Here is a 10,096-nt window from a genome sequence, read left to right on the forward strand (position 1 = left end):
ATGGCTGCAATCACCACCTGCAGTGATTTTGGCGCCCAAGAAATTAAAGTTAGCCACTGTTTCCACTGTTTCCCCATCTATTTGCCATGAAGTGAGGGGCCCAGACACCATGATCTAAGTTTCCTGAATGTTGAGTTTTAAGCCAATTTTTTTCACTCTCCTCTTTCACTTTCATCAAGAGGCTCTTTAGTTTTTCTTTGCTTTCTGCCATAAGTGTGGTGTCATCTGCATATCTGAGGTTATTAATATTTCTCCTGGCAATCTTGATTCCAGCTTTTGCTTTACCAGTTCAGCATTTCTCCTGATGTACTCTGCATATAAGTTAATGAGCCATTGCTGGGGATAAAATGTTGAACCAGACGTCATTGTTACCTTCCAGGAGTTCAGTTTGGTGGGACAGACAAACAGGGAAAAGGGGGAATTTTTGTGCAGTGTGTTGAGATAAAAGCAGCGTCAAGTCAGGGTGTTTTGAGACCTTTCTATTTTTTCTTTCAAAAAAATTTTACTTTATTGAAGTATAGTTGATTTACAATGCTGTGTTAATTTCTATTGCACAGCAAAGTGATTTAAAAATATATTTTTATATTATATACATATACATATACATACAGATTATAGAGGCTTTTCTGGTGAGTTAGTGGTAAAAAATCCACCTGCCAATGCAGGAGATGCAGATTTGATCCCTGGGTCAGGAAGATCCCTTGAAGAAGGAAATGGCAACCCACTCCAGTATTCTTGTCTAGGAAATCCCATGGACAGAGGAGCCTGTTGGGCTACAGTCCATGGGGTTGCAAAGAGTCTGACACGACTTAGTGACTGAACCACAACCACCACCACCACCACAAAAATATATGTGTATAATTTTTTCACATTATTTTCTATTGTGGTTTATCACAGGATAATAAATATTATTATCTCTGTGCTATACAGTAGGATGTTGTTTACCCATTCCATATGTAATAGTTTGCATCTGCCAGTCCCAAACTCCCAATCCTTCTGTCCCCTACACCTCTCCCTTTTGGCAACCACAAGTCATTTCTCTATGTCTTCAAGGCTGTTTCTGTCTCCTAGATAAGTTCACTTGAGTCATATTTCAGATTCCGCATGAAACTGATATCATATGTATTTGTCTCTCTCTTTCTGACTTACTTCACTAGTATGATAATCTCTAGGTCCATCTATGTTGCTGCAAATAGCACTATTTCATTCTTTTTTATATCTGAGTAATATTCATATATATGTGTATATATATAGCTGTTGTTCAGTCGCTAAGTTGTGTCCGACTCTTGGGGACCTCATGAACTGTAGCACACGAGGCTCTTCTGTCCTCCACTACCTCCCAGATTTTGCTCAAATTCATGTTCATTGAGTCGGTGATGCTATCTAACCATCTTTTCCTCTGCTGCCCTTCCTCCTTTTGCCTTCAATCTTTCCCGGAATCAGAGTCTTTTCCAATGAGTTGGCTCTTTCCATCAGGTGGCCAAAGTATTGGAACTTCAGCTTTAGCAACAGCCCCTGCAATGAATAATGACGGTTGATTTCCTTTTATACCACATCTTCTTTATCAGTTCATCAGTTGATGGACATTTAAGTTCTTTCTGTCTTTGTTATTGTAAATAGTGCTGCTAGAACATTGTGATGTGTGTATCTTTTTGAATTATAATTTTGTCTAGATATTTGCCCAGGAGTAGCATTGCAGGATTATATGGAAATTCTATTTTAAATTTTTTTGAGTAACCTTTCTAATGTTTTCCATGGTGGCTGCACCAATTTATACTACAAAGAGCCAAGAAGACGCTGCAGAGTAAGGAATGCCTCAGTTGAGACTTAAGCTTGATTGTGAGTGAGCCAGAAAAAAAGAGAGGAGGGGAAAATCTTCAGGCCAGAGATCCAATGTGTAAAAATTCCCCCAAACGAGGGAGAGCTTGGCCAGTCCAGGGAATCATTTAGCATGGCTGGCGGACAATATTCTATTGGGAGAATAAGTTGGGAGCAGTAAAAATGCATGGGGCCCTTTCTGCAGGGTCCTGTGAGATTTCTCATTAATTCTGGGCCTTACAAAAACAGCAGTAGGGAGCCATTCAAAGATTTTAAATGAAGGATGGGGCGAGAATGAAGGTAAGAAGGCTAGTTTGAGAGTTGCCATAAGCTGGATGAGAAGTGATGATGATGTAAACTAATGAGTGAGTTGAGAAGTGAAAAAACAATTAATGGAATTGAATGATATTAAAGAGACAGGTTTTGGAGATTTACCCTATGCATGTGTGTGTGTGTTTGTGTGTTAGGGGTGGGGACAGCTAGTTGAGAGAAGTTAAGGATTACTGGCAGGCTTCCTATCTATGCCTGAGAAAGAAAATAAGTCACCGAGAAGGGCAGTGTTGAGTGTGGGCAGAAGTCAAGGTCAGACCTATTGGGTTTGGGGGCCTCTGTGACAACTATTTAACAGGCATTTGGATTTATGAATCTGGAGTCAGGTGAGAGATTTAAGCTGAGGAAGCTTTGGGAATCATCCCCATATAGATGGTGACTGACCCCATGGGTCCTTTCCTTCCATGTCTGAAAGTCTGTCAAAGGACAGAGGAAGAAGGGATCCCATTTTCCACAAATTAATCTACACTTCCTCCTCCACACTTCCTTCACTGATATCTAAGGTGTCAGGAGCACCTTGTGAGAAGCGTGTTCACCTTCGCAGGAAGCACGTATGGTCTGAGGCTTCAGGGACCTCAGGAAGGGGCAGAGGTCCTCCCAATGATTGTGAACACTTCCTTCACTGGCGGTCAGATCAGCAGTTTCTAGTACTACCAAGACTTCCAAAACCTGTTAACTGGAAGAAGAGCAAACAACCAGGTACCAAGCTCCATCCCTGGAGAAAGGCCATCCCTGGGCCAGAATCACGGGGAGTGAGCCAGGAGCCTGGAGCGAAGGCACAGGGCTGTCAGGGTCTGCGATTCTTGTGCTGTTCATTGCTTCCTTTCTGTTCCTCTAAGCCTGCTCCTGGAAGAACCTTCTGCTTCATCTTGTCAGGGATCTCAGAGGCCAGTGAATTCTGACTTCTAGAAGAGTTCCAAGGCTGTCACCTTGCTTATTTAACTTATATGGAGAGTGAAAGTGTGGAAAGTTTAGTTGTTCAGTTGTGTCTGAGTCTTTCTGACCTCATGGATTGTAGCCCACCAGGTTCCTCTGTCCATGGAATTCTCCAGGCAAGAATACTGGAATGGTTGCCATTCCCTTCTCCAGGGGATCTTCCCGACCCAGGGATTGAACCCAGGTCTCCAGCACTGCAGGCAGATTCTTTAATATCTGAGTGACCAGGGAAGCCCAGAATACATCTTGTGAAATTCTGGGCTGGATGAAGCACAAGCTGGAATCAAGATTGACAGGAGAAATATTAATAACCTCAGATATGCAGATGATACCACTCTAATGGCAGAAAGAGAAGAGGAACTAAAAAGCCTCTTGATGATGATGAAAGAGGAGAGTGAAAAAGCTGGCTTAAAACTCAACTGTCAAAAAACTAGGATCACGGCATTTGGTTCTATCACTTCATGGCAAATAGATGGGGGAAAAATGGAAACAGTGACAGACTATTTTCTTGGGCTCCAAAATCACTGCAGACAGTGACTGCAGCCTTGAAATTAAAAGAAGCTTGCTCTTTGAAAAAGAAGCTATGACAAACCTAGACAGCATATTAAAAAGCAGAGACATTACTTTGATAACAAAAGTCCATATAGTCAAAGCTGTGGTTTTTCCAGTAATCATGTATGGATGTGAGAGTTGGACCATAAAGAAGGCTGAGCACCAAAGAATTGATGCTTTTGAACTGTGGTGCTGGAGAAGACTCTTGAGAGTTCCTTGGACAGCAAGGAGATCAAACCAGCCAATCCTAAAGGAAATCAGCCCTGAATATTCATTAGAAGGACTGATGCTGAAGTTGAAGCTCCAATACTTTGGCCACCAAATGTGAAGAGCCAACTCATTGGAAAAGACCCTGATGCTGGGAAAGACTGAGGGCAGGAGGAGAACGACAGAGCATGAGATGATTGGATGGCATCACCGACTCAATGGACATGAATTTGAGCAAATTCCAGGAGATAGTGAAGGACAGGGAAGTCTGACTTGCTGCAGTCCATGGGGTTGCAAAGAGTCAGACATGACTGAGCAACTGAACAACAACAAGAAGAGTTCAGGTCCGAAGTTCACACGTCCTCCCAGTGGTAAGTGTTATTTGGAGAACCTACAGCCCTACAATAATAAGTTCTATATAGAGTATTTTTGTATATCTGTTAAAATAAATTTTGATACTGTAAAGGTGAGCTCTCTTGAGGGAAGACTCTCCCTAGGATGAAGAAACATTTGAATATATAGAGTAGTAAAACAATGCAAAACAAAACAAACAAACTCCATTTATTAGCTGGTTTTACCCATTGTTCAGGCTGGACACAGTAAACTTCACTGAAGCAAAGGTTGCAGGAAGCACTTGTTTCTGGATCCAGATACTTATATCCCTTACATCTCAGGTACCCATAAATTTGCCCTGATGAATGAATGTTGAATGGATTTTGTACATGCTTTAGCCTTGCCACAGGGCTTACTAGAGCAAACAGCTCGTGCACGGGTCCTCAGTGGCTCAGTCATGTCTGACTCTTTGCAGCCTTATGGATTGCAGCCCTCCAGGCCTTTCTGTCCATGGAATTTTCCAGGCCAGAATAATGGAGCGTGTTGCCATTTCCTTCTCCAGGGGATCTTCCTAACCCAGGGATCAAACCCAGGTCTCCCACATTGCAGGCACATTCTTTACCATTGAGCCACTGGGGAAGCCCTGCAAATAGCTCAGGTCTTTTTATTTCAGACACAGTTGCCCTTGGCACATTCCCTTATCTGTCTTCAGGGCACCTCCCATGTGCCAGGCATGGTGATAGTTGCTGAGATCTGCCAAAGGAAAAGACTATCATTCAATATCTAAACAAAAAAACCAAATGTAATACTTACTGAAGCACAGTCTTTTCCAGCAAAGCAAGGAGCTGATTTTATACAGGGTTTGGGAAGTGGAGTTGAGGGATTGGTGGACTTTCAGGGGCAGGAGTGGGTTGATGCTAGCTGTGAAAACCTGCTTGCTTAGATAATGGTGTGGACTGGCTGGCTTTCAAAAGCACAGGGCCGTTTCTGGCTAACTTTCAAAAGTGTGTTCATTTAGGCAAGTTGCCATTGATTCATTAATGCAGTTTAGAACCGGTTCTGGTGGTTGCTTATTGCCACAGCTACAGAACATTTAATCTTTTCCTAGGAGTGTGGGAAATCTTTTTATTTTCAGGTCACTGCCTTCAAGAAAAATTATAACCTATGTAGAAGATAGCTATGCAGCCTATACATACAGGAGGGACTCTCAGGTGGTGTAAAGAATCCGCCTGCCAGTGTAGGAGACGCAAGAGACATGGGTTCGAACCCAGGGTCAGGAAGATCCCCTGGAGGAGGGCGCGGTAACCCACTCCAGCATCCTTGCCTGGGAAATCCCAAGGACAGAGGAGCCTGATGGGCTATATAGTACATGGGGTTGCAAAGAGTCAGACATGATGAGCGACTGAGAACACACACACATGTACACAGAAGCAGCCTAACAGAGAGGTTCAAAGAACAGTATTCTTGCTCAGCCCAGAGGATTGGATACTTTGCATTTACCTCTGTTCCTTCCTAAATCTCCAACCAGATGGTACTTAAGGGATTAAAAAAGATATAAACCTGTAAGAAAGAGGAGACCACGAGGAGAGAAAACAGTAGGATGTAGAAGAGCAGTTGAAAGATGTCTGTCCAGTTTTGGAAGCCAAAAGGCAGATGGGCAAGACCAGCTGATCTGGCAGACCAGGGAAATCTGAACCATACTGCTTGCAGGAGAGAAGCCAAGATGCAAAACCTTGCTTTAGGAGCCTGGAACATCTCCGAGGTGTGGTGCCAGTTATCTCTGAAGGCAGGGGTGAGGGGTGGGGCTGAAGACAGAAAAACTGAAATTCTGTAAAGGAAACAGTTAGGCTCTTGTATCCCTTTTTACACCCCAGGCAGCCAAATAACTTGCCCCAACAGAAAATGGAAGGGCATTGAATTAGGAACTCCAAGTTCAGGCATAGAGGAAGAGCAGGGAGCTCTGTGTAAAGCAAGGGGATTAAACTGAAATCAGCATCTTGTGAAGTAAGATTCTAAAGCCTCTTTACCAACTTGGCTCCCAGAATTGACACTCACCAAGGTAAGAAGCTAGTGGGAGAGTTTCCCCTGGGGAAAGTGACCATTCCAGGGGAAAAGACCTAGAAATGCTAATGCATTTGGGAGGCTGTGTCCCTTAGCAGATGGCTTGGCTCCTGCCCGTTATTCTGCAATGAAGTCGACAAATCAGTACTTTTTATTTCCCCACTCAGGTCTTCTTATTGGGTTTTAGAGCCTCACACTCAACCATAAATGAATAAGTAAGAATTGCCAAATGTTTGAGGAAAGTCTTCTGCATGAAAAAGTCTAGAGATAAAAGCAAACAGAAAAGAATTTTGAGGAAACTGAAAAAATAGAAGAATAAAAAAAAAACCTGAGACCTACAAATCATAGTATTTTTATCAGTTGCTATTTTACCATATTAGAACAGAACAGTTATCAGTTTGTTTTTCAGTTTTATTATACAAATAAGCTTATCTGAATAGTTGATACTTTTAAATATGTTAGCTTAGAAAAAATTAGTCTATATAAACAACATGGAAAATCAAGTTATTAATTCAAAAGTACTTTTTAGTGGATATCTAGGCAGCAGTTAAGAGAAGGGAAGCAGAGCTTCTGTAATCAAAGTTATCACAACAGGGTTTCCCAGGTGGCTCAGCGGTAAGGAACCTGCCTGCCAATGCAGGAGATGTGGGTTCAATCCCTGGGTGGGGAAGATCCCCTGGAGAGGGAGGTGGCAACCCACTCCAGTATTCTTGCCTGGGAAATTCCATGGACAGAGGAGCCTGGAGGGTTACAGTCCATGGTATGGTGAAGAGTCAGACACAACTCAGCAACTAAAAATAACAACAATCAATACATACATAGCAAAAATATTTTTAATGTGTGACCATGATAAACATCAATTCATAAGAGGGATGTGAGGAAAGGTAATAAGATTAGGAAGGGGACACATGGTGTGGTGGGCGCGTCAATGACACTTGAAAGCTTTATCTCTTGGGCTGAGTAGTAGATGTTTGTTATATATTAATAATTCTCTGTGGGGCTTTTGGTATGCTTAAAATGTTTCACAGTAAAAGTTATATAATGAAATTTTAAAAAAAAGTACTTTTAAAACTAAACAGTAGGTATTTGCCTGGAGGACCAGTGGTTAAGACTTCACCTTCCAATGCAGGGGTGAGGGTTCAATTCCCTGGTCAGGGAGCTAAGATCTCACATGTTTTGCAGCCAAAAAACATAAAATGGAAGCAATATTATAACAAATTCAATAAAGATGTTTTGAAAATAGTCCACATAAAAAAATCTCTTTTTAAAAAACTAAATAGTAGTAATTATTTCTAAGAAAAAGAGGGCAATGAGAAATTCATGAAGCCTATTGCCAGCTGCTTTTTTTTTTTTTTTAAGAATAAAAAAACACTTAAATATAGTTCAGATTAGCATGCCTGGTTCATTTCAGCTTCTTCACTGCCAAACCTGGGGAAGGGACAGCTTTCTAGTTTCTCTGCCTTCTCTTGGTCTGTGACGATTAAGGTTTAGATGTATCTGCTATCTCAAGCTTTAAACTCTGGATTGTCCATGATTCTCTTCATCTTGACAGATTTGGCATTCTTTCACCTAGTTGTGAGCACAAAGTCCTTGATTTCCTCAGTTTCATTGGGCAAACAGGAGAGTGCTCAGGCCAACCAATCCCCGAGTGGGAGGAAGCAAGAAAAAAGGGGAAAAGCTACTGTAGCTATTTTGATGTTTTAACTCCAAGAGCCAGGTTGGGGGTTGAAATACATTCATTTTTCAAGAACTCTGTACTCAGCACCTAGTGACATGTGTGGCACTATACTAGGTGCTGGTATTTATTTGTTTCATAATTGCATTTTAAGAAATATAAAATGATGGACTGAAAACCTCTTTAAAGAGTAAGATCATAAATTAAAGGTGAGGAAATGTCTCTGAAAATAGAACAAAAAGACAAAGTAATGAAAATTAGGAAAGCAAATAGAAGAAAATTAGAAAATCAGCTCAAGAGACAGAACATCTGAATGATAAGCATTCCGTGGAGAGAGAAAAAGCAAAGTAGAGAGGAGGCAGTTATTGGAGAATAAATTTTAAAAAATTTCTCAGAATTGAGTGTCTGATTGGTAGGGCCCGCTGAATACACTAGGCCACTTCACTTAGAAATTTCAGGACCCTGGGATAAAAAGAGGATCAGAAAAGCTTTCAGGTTTAAAACAATACCACCTGTAAAGGACTCAAAATCATCATGGCACTGGCTACTCAACAGCAGCACCGAAAACTGGAAGACAGTAGAACATTGTCTTCAATATTTGGAGAGAAAAAATCATCAGCCTGGAATTAAAAAGTAGGCACTCCATTGCTGCCCTGCAAATAGACTCATCAGGCCCATTTTGCTAGATTCTATATATATGCATTGAGATATTTGTTTTTCTCTTTCTGACTTACTTCACTCAGTATAACAGGCTCTTGGTTTATCCACCTCATTAGGACTGACTCAAATTTATTCTTTTTATGGCTGAGTAGTATTCCATTGCATATATGTACCACAACTTCTTTATCCATTCATCTGTTGATGGACATCTAGGTTTCTTCCACACCCTAGCTGTTGTAAATAGTATTACCATGAATATTGGGGTACATGTGTCTCTTTCAATTGTGGTTTTCTCAGAATATATGCCCAGCAGTGGGATTGTTGGTAATATGGCAGTTTTATTCCTAATTTTTAAAAGAATCTCTATACTGTTCTTCATAGCAGCTCAAGGAGCTCAAGTCAGGGGCTCTGTGACAACCTAGAGGGGTGGGAGTTGGGAGGGAGGTTCATGAGGGAGGGGACATTTGTATACCTATGGCTGATTAATGTAGTATGGCAAAAACAATACAATATTGTAAACCAATTATCCTCCAATTAAAAACTATACCTGTGGTGGATTCATTTTGATATTTGGCAAAATTAAAACAATTATGTAAAGTTTAAAAATAAAATAAAATTAAAAAAAAAAGTAGGCACTCTTATCAATCACATGTGAGGATAGAGTAAGTTTTAATCTCTAGTAGTTGAGTTACAGGAAATTAATTGAAGAAAATGGCTAAGATCCAGAAAATAGGAAATCCATAACAAAAAAAGAGGCAAAGGGAATTCCCAGGTGACTGTGAAGATAAACCTCTGATACCAGCACCTGAGAGCCTGCAGCCCAGACTGAAGCAGCTTAGAAAGCTTTAAGAAAAGTGTCTTCAGGAAAACAAACTCTGAAGTACCCGAGGTGTTGGCATGTACTAAGATAGAGGCAACTGGATGAAAGTTCAGGGATGGTATCAGTTCAGTTCAGTTCAGTCACTCAGTCGTGTCCGACACTTTGCAAACCCATGAATCGCAGCACGCCAGGCCTCCTTGTCCATTACCAACTCCCGGAGTTCACTCAGACTCACGTCCATTGAGTCAGTGATGCCATCCAGCCATCTCATCTTCTGTTGTCCCCTTCTCCTCCTGCCTTCAATCTTTCACAGCATCAGAGTCTTTTCAAATGAGTCAGTTCTTCACATCAGGTGGCCAAAGTATTGAAGTTTCAGCTTTAGCATCAGTCCTTCCAATGAATATTCAGGACTGATTTCCTTTAGGATGAACTGGTTGGATCTCCTTGCAGTCCAAGGGACTTGCAAGAGTCTTCTTCAATAACACAGTTCGAAAACATCAATTCTTCGGTGCTCAGCTTTCTTCACAATCCAACTCTCACATCCATACATGACTACTGGAAAAACCATAGCCTTGATTAGATGGACCTTTGTGGGCAAAGTAATGTCTCTGCTTTTTAATATGTTGTCAAGGTTGGTCATAGCTTTTCTTCCAAGAAGCAAGTGTCTTTAATTCATGGCTGCAATCACCACCTGCAGTGATTTT

At 41.3% G+C, this 10,096-nt stretch overlaps 1 pseudogene; it reads right to left on the reverse strand.

Moving 5' to 3' along the window:
* Positions 1 to 7,639: 7,639 nt before the first annotated feature.
* Positions 7,640 to 9,471, reverse strand: LOC105003457 (annotated as a pseudogene).
* Between the last annotated feature and the right edge of the window lie 625 nt (positions 9,472 to 10,096).

Source organism: Bison bison, unplaced genomic scaffold, assembly GCF_000754665.1.
Source record: "Bison bison bison isolate TAMUID 2011002044 unplaced genomic scaffold, Bison_UMD1.0 scf7180017864468, whole genome shotgun sequence".
NCBI classification, from domain to species: Eukaryota; Metazoa; Chordata; class Mammalia; order Artiodactyla; family Bovidae; genus Bison; species Bison bison.